This window comes from Eumetopias jubatus, unplaced genomic scaffold (genome assembly GCF_037043125.1).
Source record: "Eumetopias jubatus isolate StellerSeaLion01/CBP00866 unplaced genomic scaffold, mEumJub1_p1.0 scaffold_2, whole genome shotgun sequence".
NCBI lineage: Eukaryota > Metazoa > Chordata > Mammalia > Carnivora > Otariidae > Eumetopias > Eumetopias jubatus.
Genome location: NW_028274808.1, coordinates 83567024 through 83593495, shown reverse-complemented (window position 1 = coordinate 83593495; position 26472 = coordinate 83567024). Strand labels below are relative to the sequence as shown.

Below are 26472 nucleotides of genomic sequence, written 5' to 3'. Positions count from 1 at the left end.
TCCCATATACCATTAAAAAATAGTTAATTTTTAAAAAGACACCATTCTAGGAGGAGGAGCAAGATGGCAGAGGAGTAGGAGACCTAAATTTTGTCTGGTCCCAAGAATTCAGCTAGACAGGGATCAAACCATCCTGAACACCTATAAACTCAACAGGAGATCGAAGAAAAGAATAGCAACAACTCTGAACAGAAAAGTGACCACTTTCTGGAAGGTAGGACATGAAGAGAAGTGAATCTGAGGTGATATTTGGGAGGATAGACGGCGGGGGAGGGGGCCTCCGTCAGCCACTTCTGGCAAGTGATAGAGCAGCGGGTCACAAAATCAGAACTTTTAGAAGTCCTCTCCGCTGAGGGACGTCGCTCCAGTGGCTAAGTGGGGGGTGGAACCCTCACGGGACAGTGTGGTCTCGGGACACTCGGGGTCACAGAAAGACCGGGGGTGCCTGAGTGCGGCAGAGCTCCCAGGTATCGGAGCGGGGAAGCCAGCTGCAGAGACGGAGCCAAGGAGCGGGCTCTCAGCTCGTGGTTGCCAAAAACCATGATCCGCGGCACAGGCGGGCCACTGCTCTTCCAGCAGGGACCCAACAAGCAGCAGATCCAGGGAGACTCACCTGCCTCCCCCCAGAGAAGCAGCATGGGAGAGTACCACAGGGATCTGCTGGGTTTGGAGACTCCACACAGAGTCACATGCCAGAGATAGAAACGCTCGGTCACAGGCCGGGTGAGCACAGAGTGCAGCCAGAGACCAGGGAGACAGGAGTGATTGACTGCTTTTCTCTGGGGGCGCACTGAGGAGTGGGGCCCCGAGTTCTCCGCTCCTCTGGGACAGAGATTGGGAGGTGCCATTTTCACTCTAGTCCTCTAAAGCTGTATGGAAAGCTTTCAGGGAACAAAAGCTCCCAAGAGCAAACCCGAGCAGATTACTTAGCCCGGCAGGCAAGGGTGGGGCAATTCCGCCTCTGGCAAAGACATTTGGGAACCACAGTAACAGGCCCCTCCCCCAGAAGATCAGCAAGAACCGCCAGCCAAGACCAACTTTACTGATCAATGAGAACAGCAGAACTCTGGTGCTAGGGGAATACAGCACATAGAATCCATGGTATTTTTACCATGATACTTTAGTCTTTCAAAGTTAATTTTTTTAATTTTCTTTTTTTTCTTTTTTATTAAGATTTAAGATTTAAAAAAAAAAGAAAAATTTTTTCCCTTTTTCAACCAACATCTTATCAATCCCTTTTTTAAAAAATCTTTTTTATTTTTCATTTTATATTCAAATTCTATCCCTTCATAGTAGTTAACCTTATTTTTGGTGTATATATATATATATATATACACCATATATGTATATATATGTGTGTATATATATATATATACACACACATATATGTATATATATGTTACTCTGTCTTCAAAATAATGGGACACAGTTTCTTCTAACAGACCAAAATATACCCTAAATCTCTAGTGTATGGCTTTGTTCTAGTCTCCTGCCTGATCACATTCTCTCCCTTTTTTCTTTTTTTAATTTCTCTTCTTTCTTTTTTCAAACAACTTCTTATCAATTCCTCTTATAAAATCTTTTATAATTTTCATCTTTACAGTCATATTCCATACCTTCATTGTATTTACCCTTATTTTTGTTCATATACAAGTTTTTCTTTCTTTAAAATTTTGGAAGGCACTTTCTTCAACAGACCAAAATAAGCCCAAAATCTAGTGTGTGTCACTGATCTATGCACCAGCCTGATCATATTTGATCATATTATGTCTTCTTTTGTTTTTTAATATTTTTCGTTCCTTTTTCTTTCTTTCCCTTTTTTCCGCCAGTTTCAGGTCTCTTCTGATTTGTTTAGTGTATATTATTCTGGGGTCGTTGTTACCCTGTTAGCATTTTGTTCTCTCATTCATCTATACTCCTCTGGACAAAATGACAAGACGGAAAAAAGCACCTCAAAAAAAAGACAAGAGGCAGTACCGAGTGCCAGGGACCTAATCAGTACGGACATTAGTAAGATGCTGGAAATAGAGTTCAGAATGATGATTTTAAATATTGTAGCTAGGCTTGAAAAAAGCATGGAAGATATTAGAGAAACCCTTTCTGGGGAAATAAAAGAACTAAAATCTAACCAAGTCGAAATCAAAAAGGCTATTAATGAGCTGCAATCAAAAATGGAGACTCTAACTGCTAGGATAAATGAGGCAGAAGAGAGAATTAGTGATACAGAAGATCAAATGATGGAAAATAAAGAGGCTGAGAAAAAGAGAGATAAACAACTACTGGATCACGAGGGCAGAATTTGAGAGATAAGTGATACCATAAGATGAAACAATATAAGAATAATTGGGATCCCAGAAGAAGAAGAAAGAGAGAGAGAGGCAGAAGGTATATTGAGGCAAATTATAGCAGAGCACTTCCTTAATTTGGGGAAGGAAACGGGCATCAAAATCCAAGGAGCACAGAGAACCCCCCTCAAAATCAGTAAAAATAGGTCAACACCCCGACATCTAATAGTAAAACTCATGAGCCTCAGAGACAAAGAGAAAATCCTGAAAGCAGCTTGGGACAAGAGATCTGTAACCGACAAGGGTAGAAACATTAGACTGGTAACAGACCTATCCACAGAGACCTGGAGGGCCAGAAAGGACTGGCATGATATATTCAGAGCACTAAATGAGAAAAATTGCAGCAAAGAATACTATATACAGCTAGGCTGTCATAGAAAATAGAAGGAGAGATAAAAAGCTTCCAGGACAAACAAAAACTAAAGGAATTTGCAAACACGAAACCAGCCCTACAAGAAATACTGAAAGGCATCCTCTAAGCAAAGAGAGAGCCTAAAAGTAACATAGACCAGAAAGGAACAGAGACAGTATACAATAAAAGTCACCTTACAGGCAATACAATGGCACTAAATTCATATCTTTCAACAGTTACCCTGAATGTAAATGGGCTAAATGTCCCATTCAAAAGACACAGGGTATCAGATTGGATAAAAAAACAAGATCCATCGATATGCTGTCTGCAAGAGACTCATTTTAGACCCAAAGACACCCCCAGATTGAAAGTGAGGGGGTGGAAAACCATTTACCATGCTAATGGACACCAAAAGAAAGCTGGGGTGGCAATCCTTCTATCAGACAAATTAGATTTTAAAACAAACACTGTAATAAGAGGTGAGGAAGGACACTACATCCTATTTAAAGGGTCTATCCAACAAGAAGATCTAACAACTGTAAATATCTATACCCCTAATTTGGAGCAGCCAATTATATAAGCTAATTAATAACAAAAGCAAAGAAACACATCAACAACAATACAATAATAGTGGGGGACTTTAACAGCCCCCTCACTGAAATGAACACTTCATCTAAGAAAAAGATGAACAAGGAAATAAAGACTTTAAATGACACATTGGACCAATGGACTTCACAGATCTATTCAGAACATTCCATCCCAAAGCAACAGAATACACATTCTCCTCCAGTGCACATGGAACATTCTCCAAAATAGATCACATCCTAGGTCACAAATCAGGTCTCAACCAGTACCAAAAGACTGGGATTATTCCCTGCATATTTTCAGACCACAGTGCTTTGAAACTAGAACTCAATCACAAGAGGTAAGTCAGAAAGAACTCAAATACATGGAGGCGAAAGAGCATCCTACTAAAGAATGAATGGATCAACCAGGAAATTAAAGAAGAATTTTAAAAATTCATGGAAATAAATGAAAATGAAAACACAACTGTTCAAAATCTTTGGGATGCAGCAAAGGCAGTCCTGAGAGGAAAGTCTATAGCAATACAAGCCTTTCTCAAGAAACAAGAAAGGTCTCAAATACACAACCTAACCCTACACCTAAAGGAGCTGGAGAAAGAACAGCAAATAAAGCCTAAACCCAGCAGGAGAAGAGAAGTAATAAAGATCAGAGCAGAAATCAATGAAATAGAAACCAAAAGAACAGTAGAACAGATCAACAAAACTAGGAGCAGGTTCCTTGAAAAAATTAACAAGATTGATAAACCCCTGGCCAGACTTATCAAAGAAAAAAGAGAAATGACCCTAATAAATAAAATCATGAATGAAAGAGGAGAGATCACAACCAACACCAAAGAAATATGAACAATTATAAGAACATATGAGATACTATATGCCAGCAAATTAGACAATCTGGAAGAAATGGATGCATTCCTAGAGACGTATCAACTACCAAAACTGAACCAGGAAGAAATAAAAAACCTGAGCAGACCTATAACCACTGAGGAAATTGAAGCAGTCATCAAAAATCTCCCAACAAACAAAAGCCCAGGCCCAGATGGCTTCCCAGGGGAATTCTATCAGACATTTAAAGAAGAATTAATACCTATTCTCCTGAAACTGTTCCAAAAAATAGAAATGGAAGGAAAACTTCCAAACTCGTTTTATGAGGCCACCATTACCTTGATCCCAAAACCAGACAAAGATGCCATCAAAAAGGAGAATTACAGACCAATATCCTTGATGAACATGGATGCAAAAATTCTCACCAAAATCCTAGCCAATAGGATCCAACAGTACATTAAAAGGATTATTCACCATGACCAAGTGGGATTTATCCTTGGGCTGCAAGGTTGGTTCAACATCAGCAAATCAATCAATGTGACATAATACATTAACAAAAGAAAGAACAAGAACCATATGACCCTCTCAATAGATGCAGAAAAAGCATTTCACAAAGTACAGCATCCTTTCTTGATCAAAACTCTTCAGAGTATAGGGACAGAGGGTACATACCTCAATATCATAAAAGCCATCTATGAAAAACCTACAGCGAATATCATTCTCAATGGGGAAAAGCTGAGAGCTTTTCCCCTAAGGTCATGAACGTGGCAGGAATGTCCACTATCACCACTGCTATTCAACATAGTACTAGAAGTCCTAGCCACAGCAATCAGACAACAAAAAGAAATCAAAGGCATCCAAATCGGCGAGGAGGAAGTCAAACTCTCACTCTTTGCAGATGATATAATACTGTATGTGGAAAACCCAAAAGACTCCACCCCAAAACTGCTAGAACTCATACAGGAATTCAGTAAAGTGGCAGGATATAAAATCAATGCACAGAAATCAGTAGCATTCCTATACACCAACAACAAGACAGAAGAGAGAGAAATCAAGGAGCCGATCCCATTTAAAATTTCATCCAAAACCATAAGATACCTAGGAATAATTTTAACCAAAGAGGCAAAGGATCTGTACTCAGAAAACTATAAAATACTCATGAAAGAAATTGAAGAAGACACAAAGAAATGGAAAAACATTCCACGCTCATGGATTGGAAGAACAAACACTGTGAAGATGTCAATGCTACTTAGAGCAATCTACACATCCAATGCAATCCCCATCAAAATACCATCCACTTTTTTCAAAGAAATGGAACAAATAATCCTAAAATTTGTATGGAACCAGAAGAGACCCCGAATAGCCAGATGAATATTGAAAAAGAAAAGCAAAGCTGGCGGCATCAGAATTCCAGACTTCCAGCTCTATTACAAAGCTGTCATCATCAAGACAGTATGGTACTGGCACAAAAACAGACACATAGATCAATGGAACAAAATCGAGAGCCCAGAAATGGACCCTCAACTCTATGGTCAACTCATTTTAATAAAGCAGGAAAGAATGTCCAATGGAAAAAAGACAGTCTCTTCAACAAATGGTGTTGGGAAAATTGGACAGCCAACAGCCACATGCAGAAGAATGAAACTGGACCATTTCCTTACACCACACACAAAAATAGACTCCAAATGGTTGAAAGACCTAAACGTGAGACAGGAGTCCATCAAAATCCTAAAGGAGAACACAGGCAGCAACCTCTTCGACCTCAGCCACAGCAACTTCTTCCTAGAAACATCCCCAAAGGCAAGGGAAGCAAGGGCAAAAATGAACTATTGGGATTTCATCAAGATAAAAAGCTTTTGCACAGCAAAAGAAACAGTCCACAAAACCAAAAGACAACTGACAGAAGGGGAGAAAATATTTGCAAATGACCTATCAGATAAAGGGCTAGTATCCAAAATCTATAAAGAACTTATCAAACTCAACACCCAAAGAACAAATGATCCAATCAAGAAATGGGCAGAAGACATGAACAGACATTTTTCCAAAGAAGACATCCAAATGGCCAACAGACACATGAAAAAGTGCTCAACATCGCTCGGCATCAGGGAAATCCAAATCAAAACCTCAATGAGATACCACCTCACACCAGTCAGAATGGCTAAAATTAACACGTCAGGAAACGACAGATGTTGGCGGAGATGCGGAGAAAGGGGAACTCTCCTACACTGTTGGTGGAAATGCAAGCTGGTGCAACCACCCTGGAAAACAGTATGGAGGTTCCTCAAACAGTTGAAAATAGAGCTACCATACGATCCAGCAATTGCACTACTGGGTATTTACCGTAAAGATACAAATGTAGGGATCCGAAGGGGTACGTGCACCCCGATGTTTATAGCAGCAATGTCCACAATAGCCAAACTGTGGAAAGAGCCAAGATGTCCATCGACAGATGAATGGATAAAGAAGAAGTGGTATATATACACAATGGAATATTATGCAGCCATCAAAAGGCATGAGATCTTGCCATTTGCAACGACTGGAGAACTGGAGGGTGTTATGCTGAGTGATATAAGTCAATCAGAGAAAGACATGTATCATATGACCTCACTGATATGAGGAATTCTTAATCTCAGGAAACAAACTGAGGGTTGCTGGAGTGGTGGGGGATGGGAAGGATGGGGTGGCTGGGTGATAGACATTGGGGAAGGTATGTGCTATGGTGAGCATGTGAATTGTGCAAGACTGTTGAATCACAGATCTGTACCTCTGAAACAATTAATGCAATATATGTTACAAATAAAAGAAGATAGGGGCACTTGGGTGGCTCAGTCAGTTAAGCATCTGCCTTCAGCTCAGGTCATGATCCTGGGATCCTGGAATCGAGCCCTGCATTGGGCTCCCTGCTCAGCAGGGAGCCTGCCTCTTCCTCTCCCTCTGCCTGCTGCTCCCCCTGCTTGTGCTCTCTCTCTGTCAAATAAATAAATAAAATCTTAAAAAATAAATAAAAATAAATAAAAGAAGATGGCATGAAGGGAAAAATGAATGGGGGGACATCAGAAGGGGAGCAAACCATAAGACTATGGACTCTGAGAAACAAACTGAGGGTTCTAGAGGGGAGGGGGGTGGGGGGATGGGGTGGCTGGGTGATAGACATTGGGGAGGGTATGTGCTATGGTGAGCGTTGTGAATTGTGCAAGACTGTTGAATCACAGATCTGTATCTCTGAAACAAATAATACAATATATGTTAAAAAAAAGATAGCAAGAGGGCAAAAATGAACGGGGGGACATTGGAAGGGGAACAAACCATAGTCTTATGGTTTTTGAGAAACAAAAACCATATGGACTTTGAGAAACAAACTGAGGGTTCTAGAGGGGAGGGGTGTGGGGGGATGGGTTAGCCTGGTGATGGGTATTAAAGAGGGCACGTTCTGTATGGAGCACTGGGTGTTATGCACAAACAATGAATCATGGAACACTACATCAAAAACTAATGAGGTAATGTATGGTGATTAACATAACATAATAAAAAAAAGATAGCATTTTAAATAACTACAATAAAAATAAGGTGCCTAAAAATAAAATGAACACAGGATGTAGATGACTTTTATAGAGCAAATGTTCAAATTGTGTTGAAAGACACTAAAAAGAGAGAGCTACATTATGATCATGGATACAAAATTATAATCAACATTATAGGAGGTCAAGTTTACCTAAATTGATCTAAGAATTTAGTGTAATTCCAATCAAAGTGGGATTCAGTTAGGAGAGAGGGACACAAGCATGTTTGATTACTTTTTCTTGTAATATACAGACATTTTATATACATAATAAAAAAATTTTACATTCAAAAATTAAAGGAGAATCAATGTTAAGAAAAACAAAGGAGGAATTTTTTAAAGGAATAGTTAACACGATCTGATATTACCAAGTGGCCAAGTGAGATAAAGACAGAGAACTACCTGTGGAATGTAACACAAAGTCTCTTAGTGACCCTGGTGAAAGCAGTTTCATTGGAGCTGTGAGGGTAGAGATCAGACTTCAGTGAAATGGGAAAGTATAGGAAACTGTGAACATATCTTCCAAGATAATTGGCTGTCCCGTGGAAGAGAAACGAGGTTGCTGGAGTGGATTATGCAATAGAGAGGGTGTTTTACTCTTTTGAACATGTGAAAATCTTGCCTGTATTCACTGCTCATTGGAAGGAGGCAGAGAAGTAAAGATATGAGATAAGGAATGATGGCCATGTAGAGATCCCTAAGATTTCATGATAAGATAAGTTGTGTGTAAACGTGTGGGGCTTAGTTTGGCCATCCAGGAAGGAGGAGAAGATGGTGACAAGATGTATGAGTGGAGTTGATTGGTGGGGAGTTGTTAAAAATAAAGCTTGTATTGGCTTCCACTTTTACTAGAAATTAGTGGTGAGAGAGCCTTAGGGTACATCCTCCCCTAAGAACATTTTCCAGTGCCTAACTTTGATGCTGGTCACTCCAGTAGAAAATTCAAATGGATGAGCAGAAGAATCTCATATCTACACATAGATATTAATTCCACCAGATCTAGGTCACAAATTGCGTGGTGGTTCCATGTAGCAGAGTCCTCAAGTCTCAACCAAGGATATGGCTTCACATTAGTGGCTCTATTTGACTCTACAAAAGTTGTTAGGAAGACAAGCTATAAGGAGAAAATAAAGCAGTAAGACTGCAGCTCAGAGTACTGTTGAGCAAAGGAAATGTGAGTTGTCTGCTTTTGCATATTAAAACATTAATCTCCCCATGGGGGAGCAGCTCCAGCAATTTCTCTGCAAATGTCTTCTACAAGGATTCACAAGGGTGAAGAAAGACTTCTCACTATCCATTAATTTAAAGAACATGGTTCATACAGATCCCCTTGTGCTTTCAGTGAATTATGATCAGGCTGAAAACACCAATTCCTCTAGTGTTTTTCTAAAAGCATTTTTTCCTCTTCCCAAGATTAAGCCTCTATGTTGGGTGATCTGCAAATGAACCTCCCCATAGAGACCGGCAAACAAATCTGCAATGGTCACTCAAGGTTAGCTCAAAACACTGTCTTCCTTTAAGAAATAGAAAATTTTTCATAGAATGAGATTTAATGTATGCTTATCTTCATGAAGAGTTGTCACCCAAGGTGTGCTCATTTTCTTCAAATATATTGTTCATACAGTGTAGATAAGGTCCCACTGGTATCTGTACTATAAGTAGCCATGGTACAAATAAACCTTGGCAACATTGGCACCATACAGTGTAAACAAATCCCTCCTAAAAATAAAATATATTTTGTGCTCAAGATATACCTTCTAAGACAGCAGGAGGGAAAAACAATCCAGCCTGTACAGTGGTTTTTCTACAGTTAGCTGCCAACTTCTATAGATGGCTTTAACCAGTGCATTTTACAGAGGTTAACATTTATTTCTACTTATGTGGAATGTTCTGAGTAGAAAATTCAGTGACAAGTAAAATTTTTAAGTGTGCCCAATGCATGTAAAATGACCTTGTAAATGAAGCACATTGGATTCTAAGCTCTCACGAAAAACACAGCAGATGTTTCCTTCCACCTCCAGATATTATATATATTTATATTCAATGGATTGATCCAACCAGAGCTAAATAGCCATTTGCCCATCTAAAAGAAGAAACAAATGGCAAAGGGAATTGTCCTGCAGATACATACATTGTTTTTAGTCAGCTTTTCTCTTGGATTGGAATCATCTCCTTCACCCTTCACGACCACAACTGGGAGAGCACAGCTTGCCTCTGGCACCATGGCTGCAAGCCACCCTCAAGAGAGCAATCATTTTCTTTTCCTATCAGTTGAAGCTCAGTGAAGAACATCCAACATAGAACTAGCAAGAAGAATGCAAGGCTTCCTCTTACTTCTGCTGCTGATATTCAAAGAGTCAAATTGCAAGAGTGGGGTCCTTAAGAAATTGGCTCAGAATCTTGGATCTACCACTTCCTAAATATGTAACTAGAGCATGTCATATTTCCTTTCTGTGCCTTAATTTTCTCACCTGTAAAATGGGAGTAACAGCAGTGCCTACCTCATACAATTGATGGGAATAAATGTGAGTAAAGCACTCTTATTGTTCAATAAATGCTAGCTATTGTTATTTTCAGCAGAATAGAGCACATATGTGAGTTCCCATGGGGATTTTTTTTCCAATTTACCAAAACCTTTTATGCTGATTCTCATCGATAAGAAAGGTGTGGTTAAAAGACAAAACAAAACAAAAACTAAAAATTACTCAGCCTCAAAAAGACAGAAGTTCTACCTATAGTTTGTAATTGTTTTCCATATTCCACTTGCTGAAATGTAATAAACATTTAACTGGCCATATTTTTTTAATCAGTTTTCTATTTTTTTAAAAGATTTTATTTATTTATTTCACAGAGAGAGAGTACAAGCAGGGGGAGTGGCAGGCAAAGGGAGAGGAAGAAGCAGGCTCCCTGCTGAGCAGAGAACCCGATGTGGGGCTCTATCCCAGGACCCTGGGATCATGACCTGAGCTGAAGGCAGATGCTTGACCAACTGAGCCACCCAGGTGCCCCTCAGTGGGCATACTTATACAGGCTCTGGTGCAGCAAATATCCTCAAGAAGGGTAGACCATATCCAAGTCAATGTGCTTGGTAAGTGCCAAGCACATGGCAGGCCCTCTACAAATGTTCATTCCCTTCTCATTTCCCTCACTTTGTCCCTCGCCGATTCTTATAAATGCACCTGCATAAAGGAGCATACATACGTGTGCGTGCGTGCACTTGTGCGCATGCACACACATGCATGCTGACTTTTCAAAGACCAGATTCTTTCCTGGGATAGCAAGAGCTTTACTAATAGATTAAAGTTCTTCTAGAAAGTACCATTTTTAGGCCAGCTATTTTATTATGCCATTTCCTGTCCTTTTCAAACTCTAACACCTTTAACAGCACAGTGATTTTTCTCAGGTAGAATAAGCCCCATTCTGCTGATTATTCATTTATCCAAAAAACATTTTTGAGGCCTATCATGTGCCATGCATTCTACTGGGTATTGGGGCCAAAAGATTCTCCATCCTTGAGAAATTAGTAATCTAGATGAAGAAGCCATATAAACCAAACAAAGACACAAAATAAAAATACCAAATGAACAAAAATCAAATAAAGAGACCAAATTAAAAAATAAACAAATAGGGGCACCTGGGTGGCTCAGTCGTTAAGCGTCTGCCTTCAGCTAGAGTCATGATCCCGGGGTCCTGGGATTGAGCCCCGCATCGGGCTCCCTGCTGGGCGGGAAGCCTGCTTCTCCCTCTCCCACTCCCTTTGCTTGTATTCCCTCTCTCGCTGTATCCTTCTCTGTCAAGTAAATAAATAAAATTGTAAGAAAAAAATAAACAAATAAAAAATAAATTGCATGATGAAGTTGATATAACTGCACAACTATTCTATATGTCCAGACTTTATGTATTTGTGTTCAGCAAAGGAACCTCCTTGTTTTCATTGATTGATCATATTGATATGATTGATGTGATCAGTAAGCATATTTTTAAATGTGAATTTACAAAAATGCATCCATCTTAATATTGTTTTTATATCACTTTATATACTAGGATTTCATTTAAAATTCTCTCAAAAGTTTAGAAAATATTGTCAGATAACTCTAATATCTCAATTCCTTGTTCATTCATATAAAAATAAAAAGTATTAACCATAGTAATAAAGGAGCTTGAAGACTTACCATGTTCTGACATGGTACACTCTACACTCATTATATTTAATCCTCATAACATTTTTGCAAGTGGGTGTTAATGAACCAGTTTATAGATAAGGAGATTACGGTTTAAAACTCATCAGAGTAGACTCTGAATTGTTTTTGAAAACATTTCTTAGCTATGCCCACAGATAATTCCTTAGCCCTCCTCCATTTGGCAGGAGGAAATAACTGCATATTTGGATGAGGATCTGTACTAGGTTCTTAATTTTCACAAAATAAGGCCAAGTCTATCATTCTATTTTAACTCAAGTTTTAAGCTATAAGTAACCATAGAGTATAGTCAAACCAAAACACTACCAGAAAACATAACATTGAAGTATATGTTACCTTTTACAAGAGCTTTGTTTTATGTGATAGTATACATAAAGTATAACTTGAGGACTATGTAATCCATTTGGTTTTGTTTTTGTTTTTTTCAAGTTTAAAAGATATATAAGCTCAAATGCCTGCAAGAGTCAGGCAATTAACACACATAAGTGGAGTACGAAAACAGGGAGCAGTAGAGACTGTTGCCATCTGAATAGACATACCTCATCTGAAGACAGTTGAACTCAATTTTTTTTTAAAAAGTGTGTTACCCTGCTTTGTCTAAGGCTTTAAATTTTTTAAAACATACTTGTGTTTTTGTCATTTATTCTAGAAACCTTAGATGGCTGCTACACAAAAATGAGGCAATTTCACTTATTATACCTATGGAGTCAATTAATTACATTTGTAATTAAAATTTTTTTCTTTAAAGATTTTATTTATTTATTTGACAGAGAGAGAGAGCATGAACATGGGGAGGGGCAGGAGAGAGAGAAGCAGGCTCCACACTGAGCAGGGCGCCCTACATGGGGCTCAATCCCAGGACCCTGGGATCATGACCTAAGCCAAAGGCAGAAGCTTAACCAACTGAACCACCCAGGCACCCCGAGGTTTTGTTTTTTAATGAGCCTTTTTTAAGTTCTTAAAACCTAAATATAAACTGCTTGTAGAAAGTTGAATTACTTTTATTCCCTTTCAAATTTTTTTTAAAGATTTTATTCATTTATTTATTTGACAGAGAGAGAGAGAGACAGCAAGAGAGGGAACACAAGCAGGGGGAGAGGGAGAGGGAGAAGCAGGCTTCCCGCCTAGCAGAGAACCCGATGCGGGGCTCCATCCCAGGACCCTGGGATCATGACCTGAGTCGAAGGCAGACGCTTAACGACTGAGCCACCCAGGCGCCCCCTTTTAAATTTTTTATTAGAGACACAGAGAGCACATGCACACATGCAAGTGGTGGGGAGGGAGGGGCAAAGGGAAAGAGAGAGAATCTCTAGCAGAATCCCCGCTGAGTGCAGAGCCCATTCATCACGTGGCTTGCTCTCATGACCATGAGATCATTACCTGAGCCGAAATCAAGAGCTGGATGCTTAATAGACTGAGCCACCCAGGCACCCCTGTAATTTAAAAATTTTAACTAAAAATTAAATTAGCTAACTTGGATAAATTTGAATAAATATATCTATTAAAGAGACTTGGCCACCTGTCCCTATCCAAGATGAATGTAGATAGTGTCCTTGGTTACATTTAGGGCTAAAATCAAGTCCTATATAATCGTTCTGGGTATAGGACATAATAATAGGAAAATAATTATATTAATAGTTATCAATATTTTTAATACTATGCTTTTATAGCATATTTTGTGTCTTTTTTCCTATACAATCCCACTTAATTCTCACTACAAATGTATGGGATACTGCATGGAGCACTAGGTATTATACGAAAACAATGAATCATGGAACACTACATCAAAAACTATTGATGTAATGTATGGTGATTAACATAACATAATAAAAAAAACAAAAACAAATCTATGGGATAGTTATTATTATCTGTACTTAATAGATGAGAGGCTCAGATAGATTACAATGACTTTCCCCAAATGACTATGGTCTAGATTTCGAAGAACAAAGACCTACACCAGGTCTTTTTAATAAACGCAACAGTCTTTTCAATGCAAAACAACTGCGTCTAATGCTAGAATATATGGAGCCAGAATCAAAAACATGCATGTGACAGAAAGCTGCTATTCCTACTTGGATGGATCCAGAGCTCTTCTATATTGGGCCTCTCCTCAATACCTCACCCAGACTATCTGGTGAGAGCCTTATAATATCAAACAATTGCTCAAATAATTGCTACCTTTTTATCCAAAATCATAGGATTTGGGTAGTGATTATAAATTTCCCAATATATATTTTCCTACCTAGAGCACTTCAGATCTTGCATTGGGTAGTATTCATATTATCAAATTTAATATTTAAGGCATACTACTTTTAGTCAAGCTCCAAAATATATCTTTTACATTATTATTGAACTGCTCTAAAAGCTCAGTATCTCTATACATGGTTTTACTGTAAGCCATCTCAAATCATTTTTAGAAGTATTCAGGGAATAAATTATGAATAAATAAGTATAAGTACATAAATAAAAAATATTGAGTTTCTGCCAACAAAGGAAAACTTGAGTACAGATTTTGTATCATTTTTATTCATAGAATGTTGAAGTAACACTTTTATAACCAAAAATTGTCTTTTCTTTCTACTGAATACAATAGATTACTTAAAAACTTACACCTATTACTCTCCGTATATTTTTCACCATGTTTGTGGAGATAAGATGATCAACCATGCCATTTGCTCTAGTCTTTCCTGACTTTAGTCCTGAAACTCTTCGGTCCCAAACAAATGAAAATATTGGTCATCCTACAATGGAGAACAGAAATAGTTAAACTAAAGGTTTTTGAAGGTGCCTTCTTGAACCAAAGCTGTATTTTTCAGTGAATTTTTATCATTTTTATTATAATTAGTGTTTCTGTGCTGGAAGCAGATTACAATTTCTTTCCTACATACTGTCTGCACTAGTCTATTTTTTCTCTCACATATTCTTTCTTAGCATCATATCCCCCAAGAGATTTTGACAGGGAAATTTCAACAATTGGTAGAAAAAGTCTCTTGAGGCTTTGAGAGGATTTTTATCACTGCTAGTGCATTGTTGCTTCAAGCATTCAACTAAAAAGAAATATATAAACCTAGGCATGGAAATTAGAAAATCTTAACAGAAGCAAATTATAAGCTCTCCTCTTGCTGTCATTTGTTGTTGAGCTCTATGATCTAGCCTATGAAATGAAAAGTGGATGTTACTAGAATCAGATTTGGTGACCCATCCATGGGCGAGCTCTTGCAATTTTAGGCAGGGAAATGAACATAGTTCTCACTAAACCCTAATACTTGTAGCTCGTATATAATTTACATGCAAAATTCCACCGTACAGAATTGTCCTTGGAAATAATAAAACTGGAATTGGAAGTATAGATGAGCAGGCCTGAAGACCCCACGCACACACATAATACTTCTCCTACCTATCTATTTGAAGCTTCCCGAGACACATCACCAGCAGAAGTAGCATCCATTAGCCTGAGATAAATAAGTCTTCCCTCCAAGGAAACCTGGAGGACTCAAGTTAGTAAAAGCAAGACTTTTTCTTCTGACTGATCCCAATAAACAAATTGTTTAACATACCATGATCAACACAAGAGAGCTGGAATAGATAGCTATAAAGCACTTAAGAAACTCATAAATTGTGCATATGAAAATACTTCCAGATTTCCACTCTAAAAACCTGTATAACCAGAGTGTAGGCACAGGTGAATAAGCTATAGGTTCAGGCTACTTTTCCAGCCCCACCACCTTATTGTAATGGACCCAAATTGATGATCTCAGAGGCAACTATGTTGGATTTGACAACTGGAAACCAAATATCAAACTGAGAAATGTTTGCTGCCTTGTATGCTGTTGATACACAAAGTAATACATATTTTTGGACAATTTGATGATATCTCATTAGTAAGCTGTTGAGGAAGTTGCACTATTATTCATATTGATGTTTTAAATATTTATACTAAAGGTATCTTCTTGGGATAATTTAAGTACCATGATTTAAACTAAATAAATGTTTAGAACAAGGTTCTAGTCCAGTAATGGGGAAGAGAAGCTTTCAGGCCTCCTGGGTCCCTCCTTCCAGGGAGGCCAAGGGCATCTCTCTGTCAGTTCATATGAATATGAATGAGCAAAGCTAATGTGGGCCTATGGTGCATAGGACAGGCTGTATTATTCCTTGGTCAGTTTGAAGAGTGAAACATGAGAAAGGAAAGTATTTCGGCAAAATAATTGATGTCTAACAGAAGCCCTTACATATAAGCATGAAAAATTCCCCAAATCAAAACTTTACTGAGAGACACACCAGGTTCCTGGATAAGAAGACTAAATCTTGTAAACTTGCCAATTCTCCTCAATTTCATTTATATACTCAACAAAATTTCAAGTAAAACTCCCAAACTATTTTGGGGACAGCTTACCAAATATTCTCAAATGAGTCTGGAAGAAATATCAGTGAGAATCTTAAAAGCTACACATAAACACAGAAAAAAATCAAAAAGAAGAGGGTATCAGTCTTACCAAATATTAAGCAGATAAAAACATTTAAACCTGTGTGATATTAATAAAAGAATTGACAGAAAACTAGACTAAGTATACCAGAACCGGAAACCCGCTATGAAAGAGTGTGTATGCTTACCTCTACAATAAGACAATATATGATATGATGTGATAGAATGACAAATAAATGGGGAATGAATGGATTATTCAGAAACTGCTGCTGGAAAATACATAACTATTTTTAGGAGATAAATCAGCTTAAGTCTTATCTCACACCATATACCATCACAATGTTGGGTGGACTCAAGAGAAAAAAAAACCATTGAAGAACTGGATGTAAATTTAAGGGAAGGATAATTCAGGGAAATTTTAATCTGTTCTATGAATGAGAAAGTATTATCTAAGCAAAACAAGCAACAGCAGAAATATGACATTCAACTTCACTAGACACATGTTTTTGACTTTTATATGTTAAAGAAAATAAGAAAGCAGTATAGATGACATCAATGACAAAGAAACAGGGCTCCTAAATCATAAAGGACACTAAAACTGATGAAAACCAAGGTCCCAATACACAAACTGGCTAAAGGTAGGAATCCATATCAAAAAATAAAGTATAAATGAAAATAAGCATTTCAAAAGTGTTCAGCCTCACCTAATCAAACAATAGTACAAGAAGAAGGTAGTACTTTAAAGCCTAGATTTAAAATAAAATCAACCACAGGCCAGGACCTACCACTTCTTAGTTGCCTGACCTTGGATAAGTCACTTCACCTCTCAAAAAATAAGTTTCCTATTTTAAAATGGGATGATAATATTGTTCTCCTCTTAGAGTTGTTGTAAAGATGAAATGAGATAATATAAAGGTTTTTCATGATGAATGGCCTATAAGAGATGCTCAGTAAGTGTTATTGTTGTGATTATTGATGAGGATATTGGTGGTGTCATTAACAGTCATCTTCACCTTTCCCAATAACAAGATTAAAAAAAAATAATATCCCTCAGTGCTGGTGAGGCCGGAGACATAACTTACGTTCTCCCAGGGAGAATGGAAATGGGTGCAATCGTTCTGGAAAGCAATTTGGCAATATGTATAAGAAGTTTTTAAAAAGCTCATACCCTTTATCCAGCAAACTACTTCTAGAAACCACTCCTAAGAAAACAGTGAAAAATATAGACAAGGAATACCAGAAAATGAGGTCATACAGGAAATATTCATCACCGTGTATTAACAGTAAACGAGGGGGGTGGGCAGTAATGTAAAAGTCTAAGTTGAGAGAATAAACAAATGATAATGATCCATAGCCCTAACTAACAGATAGCAATTAAAAAATGATAGAAAAATAGTTTACGGGCATGGAAAAGGTGATTTTCCTTTGTATTCACTGCAGTAAACCAGAACAGAGCCTAGCACAGTACCTGGCACATACTACCTGGCACATTGCTCGATCAAATTCTAAACTGAATTTAACAACAGAATTCTAAGTGGAAAAAAAAATCAGATCACTCATTTTCACACACACACACACACACACACACACACACACACACACAGGTTAATCTCAACTTTTGTAAAAGAGTCACAGGAAATCCTAGAAAGAAATACGATTAAATGTTAACAATACTGTCTACAGGTGATTTTTTTTTCTGACTCTTTAGACTTGTCTCTACTTGCCAAATTTTTTTCAGCGGAGATTTTTTACATTTATAATCAAGGGGAAAATGAGTAGGAAAAAAAAAAAAGGAAAGAAAGAATCCCAGAAATCAACTAGAAGCCAACTGGCTCAATTATTTCTCATTACACTATTCTAAGTATGTACCATTCTTCACTCCCACCTGAATTTAAAATGAGAAATGAAAATATGAAGAGCATGAATAAATTGGGAGGCAGCCTTAAAACATAGTCCAGGAAAGAAAACATTATAGTAAATTTCAAAAATAAAGACAAATAGCATGTGTCTAATATTTTCTCCCCAGATAATTTATACATATGAAGAATATGGCATGGAATATAAACCCTTTCAATACCAATTACTTGTTTTCTCTACAACAGAATTATATTTTCTCTTAGACACATAATGTCACAAAGATTTACACAGTGGTTACTACCAATTTTTTGAAATCTGAATTGTATTTATTTAAAATTCTAACTCTACACAAAATCTATTAGGTATATTTTAGGATATCCATGATATTCTCAAAGAAGAGGACCAATTTCTCAGATTCCCATATTCTGAAACACACTCACCAGGGATAATTAGCCCTAGAAAGTGAAGTGCCATGTTACCTGGAGCACAAAATCACCCAGAGGTATAACCTCTGGGCCACTGGCTAAGCTCATTCACTGAAAGGCCAGTTTCCAGGACTGGGTGATTTAAATTCATACTTCAGCAAAACTACAGATTACTATGTCATGTACCTTTAAGAAGAATGGTAAAATCTTAACTCATGCAAACTGAATTCTTGCATGCCAAGGGTCTGCTCTATTTCTGCCTCTTTAGAAGTAAAAGGTTAAATAAGAGAACTGTGGTGATAAGGTATGCAGACAGTCAACATTTGTCTTAATCCAAGAAGCCCAATGTAGCCATTGGTTTATCAAGTATGTACTAACCACCTAACATGTTTAAGGAATATTGCTACATACTTCTGGTGATTAAAAATATATATGAGATAGAACCTTAATTGAAATTCATTCCCTAATTATATAAAGTCTGCCGTATTTTCCAGAAACAAAGTCAAGAGTTTAATTTACCTAATGCCAAGATTTCAGACTTTTTAAGTGAAATATGTAGTGTTTTAACTGCAACAATTATTTTTTAAATTGTCCTTCATACAATACCTATTTTTTGCTTTTATGGGTTTGTTTGCTTTTGTTTTTTTTTTTAAAGATCCCATCTATTTATTTGACAGAGAGAGACACAGTGAGAGAGGGAACACAGCAGGGGGAGGGGGAGAAGCAGGCTTCCCGCGGGGCAGGGAGCCCGATGAGGGCTCGATCCCAGGACCCTGGGATCAGGACCTGAGCCGAAGGGACTGAGCCACCCAGGCCCCCCTACAATACCTATTTTTTGTAAATAACTACTTCACAAAAGTATTTCCTTTGATATAATTTCTAGGATTTGATTTCAAAAACTCAAGGGAGGGGAAAAGCGAGTGGGACTGGATGACACAAGAATAGCTATGATTTGACAATTGTTAAAGGTGGCTGGAGGTACACGGGAGTTTGTTGTTTTATTACATTTGAAATTTTATGTAGTAAAAAGTTTTTTTTTAAAGAAGTGTATTTCTTAATTATGTCAATTTATGTTGATTAACTTGTCCCTTGGTGTCTAACCCCACAGCAGCCACGTCCAGTAAACGTGGCTGAAACGCCTACCAAATTGATCCTAAGGAACTTCCAACCAAGTAGCTAAACAATGCAGAGGTCCCATTCTGGTGCACCGATGATGGAATAAATTAATTCTGCCAAAACCCATAATTTAATCATTTAGCCATGATATCTAGATTAACCAAAAAAAAAAATGGTATAGATAAACTTCAGCTGTCCTAATAACCAGTAAATTGTAGTGCTACATAACTAATCCAATTTGATCACTGTGGGGGCCGGGCCATACTATTACAGAGGATATTAGGGGATCTACTGAAGCATCAGTATGACAATCCGCACTTTTTTTTTTTTTTTTGCATTGTCCCAACAGCAATGAGATAGAGAAAAATTAACAATCACAGCCTTCAACCCCCTAGGAAAAAAAGATGTTTTTGCTCAGCTTGTGTAGTGAGAGGATTAAGATTAAAATACAAACAGTTAATATGATGTCTATTTTAGAATGGCCATATGGTTTCTTTCCTATCATGTTCACTTAATTTTCCCTTTCCTTTTCTCCTATTCCATCATAAGCAGAATTCTGGCGTATGTAATTCAATTAACTCCTAACAATCCCTCATGTAAGCAGACCCCACATAAAACAGAGTATGTTAAATATTACAATCAAATCCTTAAAGTCTTACAAACAATAGATCTTCTAAATATGCTGCTAAAGGTTTAGGTGCCTGTTTATTTCAATTTCATTAACACATTCACAATATAAATAAATTCTGTTTAAAAGAAAAGCTTTAATAATGAATATACTGCAATTGAAAATGACACAAGGCTACTAAGCATTGCACACTGCCACCTAGTGCTAAATGTCTTTTTAACTCCAAATGCACAATGAATGTCTTCAAGAAAGTGGAAATGTTCTACTTTAAAGCAAATTTATCTAGAAAGATAGATTTGAAACGTATTTATTTGTAATTAATTCAATATAAGAAGGCTATTAAAAATAAATGAAATTACACATACCATAAAATCAGCCCTGTCTCATAAATTTATGTAAGAAAGATCTGATTAGATTAGTAAATATAAAAAGCTACAGGTTTTGTTAATGAAGACATGAAATGTTTGGGGTTTTTTGTTACTTTTTAATACTGTTCATCCAGTATGCAACATATTCTATTATGAATGTGATGTATGCTGATGACCTAAGTGGAATATGTGTTTAGCTGGCAAGTCTGATATACAAAGATGTTTGAAAAGGCATCATAGGATGTTAAAAATCACTAATGATACTTGCAAGCTTTCTTAAGGACATAGTTATAATCTCACCTCATCTATAGGTTATAATTTCAATTTCAGATGCCACTGGTTTTTAGTTCTACTTTATTTTCCCAGAGGTGAATAATTTTTGTGTGTTTCAGTTGTGCTAATCACTAGAGGTCATCTCCGATCTTTTGACTAGAAAAATAAAGCCCCATGAAAATGAAATGAGATCATTTGAAAGACTAGATTAAATAAAGGATTGCTATAGATGAATTTGCTATGGTTAGGAAGTATATTTTATTAGCTTCATTGTATTCTGCAATGGTAGTCCCCAGTTTGGTCTACTTAATACACATAACTACCTATTTTAAGAACTGAAGTGAAAAGTGAAAGACTCATATTTTGGTCAATTAAGTTTTTCATAGTGAAAAATAATAAGAGGGTTTCTTTAAGCCATTCTACCTAACTTTTTCAAAATCACTTCTTTTTGAGAAACATCAAAATCTCAGGTTCTCCTAAAGTACTTAAAGTTTATAAATAAAAGATATATTAAAAACAGTATATGGAAATTTTTATGAATTCTACTTTTAGCTTGATCTCGGAAGATACTTTTCAATGTTGTCGTTACTCCAATAATTCAAAATCAGCATGAGTATTAAGGCTGCCTGTATATCCTATAAACTTTTCCATCCTTGGAAAAGGATGGACAATAGAGAATGTCATTCAGTGACTTCAGCATTAGGCTTGTTGTATTGTTTCATTTTAATAACCAGAAGAGCATGGAAAAATAGACAGATGATAGACAAATGGATGAAAAGAAACAAAGAAGCGAGAAAGCGAGACAAAGAAGGAGGGAAGGAGAAAGAATTTTTCCTTTAAGGGAAGTGTTACCTCCATCCCCTTGAAATCACTAATTTAGATAATTCCCACAGGAATCTTTGATCAAAGCCACATGATCTAGAAAACTTCTCAAGATTTCCTTTAATCAGCTTAACAAAATGACTACTGCCAAGTCTATTTCACTTAGTTCTATTAAGGCTACTTTGAGGCTCTTAGGGCTATTTTGAGGCCTTCACCACATAATCAAGATACCTAGTTGATAAGGCAGCCCAAGGCAGAAGAAAGATTTACTCTAAACATCGCAATTTAAGAAACTCAGTTTGGAAAACATGATTTAAGAACACATGTTGTATTGAAATCCAACTCTTCACACTATGTTGGGATTACATCTATCATGACATCTCAATGTCCAGTAAAAATTAAAGTCGAGTAAAAAAATCTGCAATTGTAACTCCTAGATATTCCATTGGCCTTATGGTATATCAACTATAACAAGATAATTCCAGGAAGTAAGATAGTGGTTACAACTATGCCTCGTATAAGAAAAACCACTGCAGTTGCAGATATATACACAACATGGTTCCTATATTATATTATTATATTATATTATAGTTATATTACCATAAAACTCCAAAAACTTTTTAAAATTCTCCTTTTAATTTACAAGGTAGTGAAAATGTATAAAGTAAAGGAACTAACAAGTCTTGATTCAAATGACAACTGTGCCTGAGACTCTGAAGACTCCTTAGAATTTTCTCACACATCTTAGTGTGTTTTCCAGATATATATAGCATTTAAAGTTTTGGAAAACAAACACTGTGTATTTGCACACACACACAAAATGCGATTGTAGCATCATCATTTGGATTTACCTAAAAATAAATGTTTAAGCTGAAATTATTTATCTAATCGCCTCATTTCTTAAGCCCAAATATGGAAGTATGTATATTTATGAGTGTGTCCTAAGGAGGTCTATAATCAATAATTTCTATCTCAACATAAAAAAAGTAGTAACAAAATGGCCTATGAAGCAAATTCCCTAGGGCTTTAGAAAGATGTTACGTACTTTGAACTGAATGTTAACACTTAACTTGAGATTATTTAAAACAGCACATTTCTATCTATTAGAATCCCCATGGTTATGAAAGACAAGAACTTATTCCACAAAGATTACAAAAATTATGATATTTGTATGTCTAATATTAGTACTGGCTGGGATTGCACACTGTGAAATAAGAAAATGTAATAGATAATCAGTAAGCATTTCACTCACTAATTATGATTTCATAATTTTTTTAACTTTGTATTCTCAAATGTCGGATACTTATCTGGAAACTGACATCCACTTGGTTGCTAAGAGATATGAGATCAGTTTGCATTTTTTTCTGTCTTTAGGAGAATTGCTCTCTTGGGTTTTACCTCAAAGTAGTAAAAGTTAACTCTGTTACCCATGTGGGGACTTATACTACTTGTACTAAAAGAAACTCCCAAATCTCAGAAAACAAATGAATTACTCTCAATTTGCGAAATTTAAAACAAATATCTGTTTTTTTTCCCAAGCTTAATGAGTTTCCATTTCATGCAACTAAAATAAAATAGCATTGTTCTACAATCAAATTTAACAGATGAGTTTATGAGTCTTTTCACAAACATCTTATGATAAATGAAGTCATTCAGTCAATTGGTACTCCCAAAGTAAAGCTCAAATCCAACATTTCAAAAGTATTTTCTGCCTATAACTCTGACTGTGTGCTTCTTTGAACAACAGGGGGACAAGACCAAACTTGATCTATCTGGGTTTTCTTATGCTTTATGGAAAGATCAAAAGCAAAACACAGTCATAAATATGTGCATTCTAACTGGTCATTAGTTCATCACAAATAACATTGATTTGCCTAATCAAAGAGAATATTCTTCTAAAATGAGACCCATATTTCAATCAACACGTTTCTTAATGACACTGAGCATTTAGACTCTCTTCACATGTAAATTTCATAACCTTTCAAGGACAATCTTCTAAATCACATTTTAAAGAAATACACTGAAAAAGCATTCCACTGCAGTAACATTTTACATTACTATAAATGTAAGGTTTAATTTTTAACACCCGTGTACTTATCACAGAGCCATTGATCATTTACTGTGACTTATTATCAGTGTTTTACTGGAGTATATGGAAAAGGAACACAAGATAATGTGTTTCTCTACTAAGTGAGACAATGCCCACTTGCCCAGTCCCCTTTTTACTCAACTTCTTGCACACCATCAGCCAGCTGCGATCTTGGTGATTCCTTGTACCTCATATGCTGCTTTAGCAGTAAGTCAGTTTACTATGGACCCATTAAGAAAATTCCTGCTACAAGCAAGGTCTTTGAAATGCAGTTTTACACCAATGAAAGGGCTATCTAGTGCCCATCTTGAGGGGAAAAGAGATGAATTTATCCTCTGTCTTCTGGGCTTTTACTGATTTATAAACTCACACCTTTATAAACAAGTTCTGTCACACAGAGAGGAAGGAGATATGCAAACTCTAACACCTGGAGACATAAAATGTAATGACCTCAAATAACACATCTCAGAAAGAGGGGGCGGGGGAAACCTGGTTCCAGAGAAGAAGAAAAACAAAAGAGGCAAAGGAGCGAATCTGCACCATTAAACAACAACAACAACAACAGGAGTAATAGAAAACCCTCCCGGGTTTTTCCAGTAAGTTTTGTGCAGGAGCAACAACCACCTAATCAATATGCACATCCTCACCCTCATAAAACCTCCTGTCCCCAGACAGAAACTGCGGGTCCCTCTCCACCGTGTCGTCGGGGGCAGAAACCACCACTCAAAAGGAAGGAGATTTCAGAGGCGTAGGGAGGGGCAAAAACAGGTATGTGTAGCTCCAGCATCCTCATCTTCCTCCCAGCTACAAGCCTGAAAGTCCGCCCAGAAGCCAGCCCTGGCTCCTAGACACCCTTCTGCCTGGGCCCTCCCTGCCAGGGGAGCGCGAGAGGTTGCGGAGCCCGCAGCGCAGTTTTCGGACTCCAGACAATGACCCCACCACCACCACCCTCCTTCCCCGTGCCTTCACCCCAGGCCCTCGCTTTCTAACCCCTTCTAGAGAGACCTCGTTGGGGTAGGACAAGCGATGCTCCTCAGCCAAGAGGAGACGCGCCGGGCTTCTCTGCGGGAATGAGTTGCTGGGGGGTCGGGTGGGGGTGGTCATGGAGAGGGGCTCTTTAGGAAAACCCAGGACATGGGGCGACTGAAACCTCAGTACCAGTCACCCTCGCTCCCACCCCCACCCCACCCCTTGCCTTAAAGCCGACTTCTCCTGAGGCTGGCGGCGGCAGCGTGGCGCGGCCGGGATGGGGATGAGAGAGAACCCCGGGGTCTAAAAGGATTGCGCAGGTGGGCGCAGACCTGGAAGGTCAGCGAAGGCACAGCTCAGAGTTACCCCGGGCCCAGAGAGTGTGAGTGTGAGCGAGAGGGTGAACCCGCGCGCTCGCCGGGCCGAGGGGCGCTCGGCGGCAGGGCAAGCGCGGTGACAGGGGTACCCCGGCCACCGAGGAGAGACAGCTCACCCACCCCGGCGGCGACAGGGCTGCAGGGGCTATCGGGGCTGCGAGACTGGGAAACTTAATGCAAAACAGACAGCTTCCTCCGCCAGGACGTGCCCCCGCGCGCTCAGACCCGCTCCAACGCCTCGCGAATCACCCACCATCACCCACATCACCCTGCAAAAATCCCCACCGAGCCCTCGGATCCCGGGCGGGTTAATTACCTCTCCCGGAGGCGGAGTGGGGGGCGGCAGCAGCAGCAGACACTTTTAGCCTGACTTTCCTGCGTTCGCTCGGGAGCGTGTGCACGCCGAGCAGGAGCTGTAACCTGCTATTTATAGACCGGAGCCTCAGCACCCGGGGCTGAGAAGCAGGAGGAAGCGAGCAGGCGGCGGCGGCGGCGCAGGGCGCGGGCCGCGTCTCCTCGAGGCTCCCGCGGCTCCCTCAGGCGCCCGGCTCCGGCCGCGCTCGCCGCTCGCTCCCCGCCCTCCCGCCCGCCCCGCCGCGCGCGCCCCGGAGAAGTTGTCACCAGCGCGGCAGCCTCTCCGGCTGCTCACACGCCCCCTGGCACAATTGCTACTTTCTCCCCCCACCCCCACCTTCCCTGCTCCTCTTCCTCCTCCGCCCGTTCCAAGCGGTCTCCTCCCAGTGTCACCAGCGGCCCAATAGGGGCGGCGACGGCAGCGCCAGTCTCGCAACTGGCGCAGCTCGCTTCCCGCTACTGATGGAGTGGAGTTGGTACCTCGGCCGCCCAGCCCTAAATGACCCAAACGCGCTTGCTCCGTGAGCTGACACCCTACACCTCGACCCTCTGCAAGCGGGGACGGTCGCCCAGCCTGGGCTGGGGGGAGCACAGCTGCAGAGTGGAGGTGAAGGGTGACCCGGGGCCGCCACGCTGAAACGGGGGCCGGAAAAACCACAGGGTTCTTCTCTAACGGGCGGGAGAAGGTGCCCCAGACCCCGGCCACTGGCAGCGCCGGCTCAGGCTGGGGGTGAGCGAGAGTGGGAGGCGGTGTCCCCCGTGCCCCGGACTTCAGCCTGCCACCACCCTGGGACCCGTCTCTCTTGCCACTCCTCTGCCTTGGCCCGGGTAGAGGTCTGACGAGGGAGACCTGGGCACTGACTGGGCCTCCAGCTCGGGGCAGCCCACCGCCACCCACCGCCAGCCCCCA

The 26472-nt window shown here is 39.1% G+C and overlaps 1 protein-coding gene across 8 annotated transcripts in view; it reads right to left on the bottom strand.

Moving 5' to 3' along the window:
• INPP4B (inositol polyphosphate-4-phosphatase type II B) overlaps nucleotides 1-25741 on the bottom strand; it is an 842030-nt gene extending 816289 nt beyond the window's left edge. For 5 of the 8 annotated variants that reach the window (XR_003608999.2, XM_028102335.2, XM_028102336.2 and 2 more), the window contains exon 1: nucleotides 25525-25741. The gene's annotated coding sequence lies outside the window, so the exon portion shown is untranslated. The remainder of the gene's footprint in view (nucleotides 1-25524) is intronic. The other 3 variants (XM_028102337.2, XM_088021031.1, XM_028102334.2) reach the window with 2 other exon arrangements.
• Nucleotides 25742-26472: the final 731 nt, after the last annotated feature.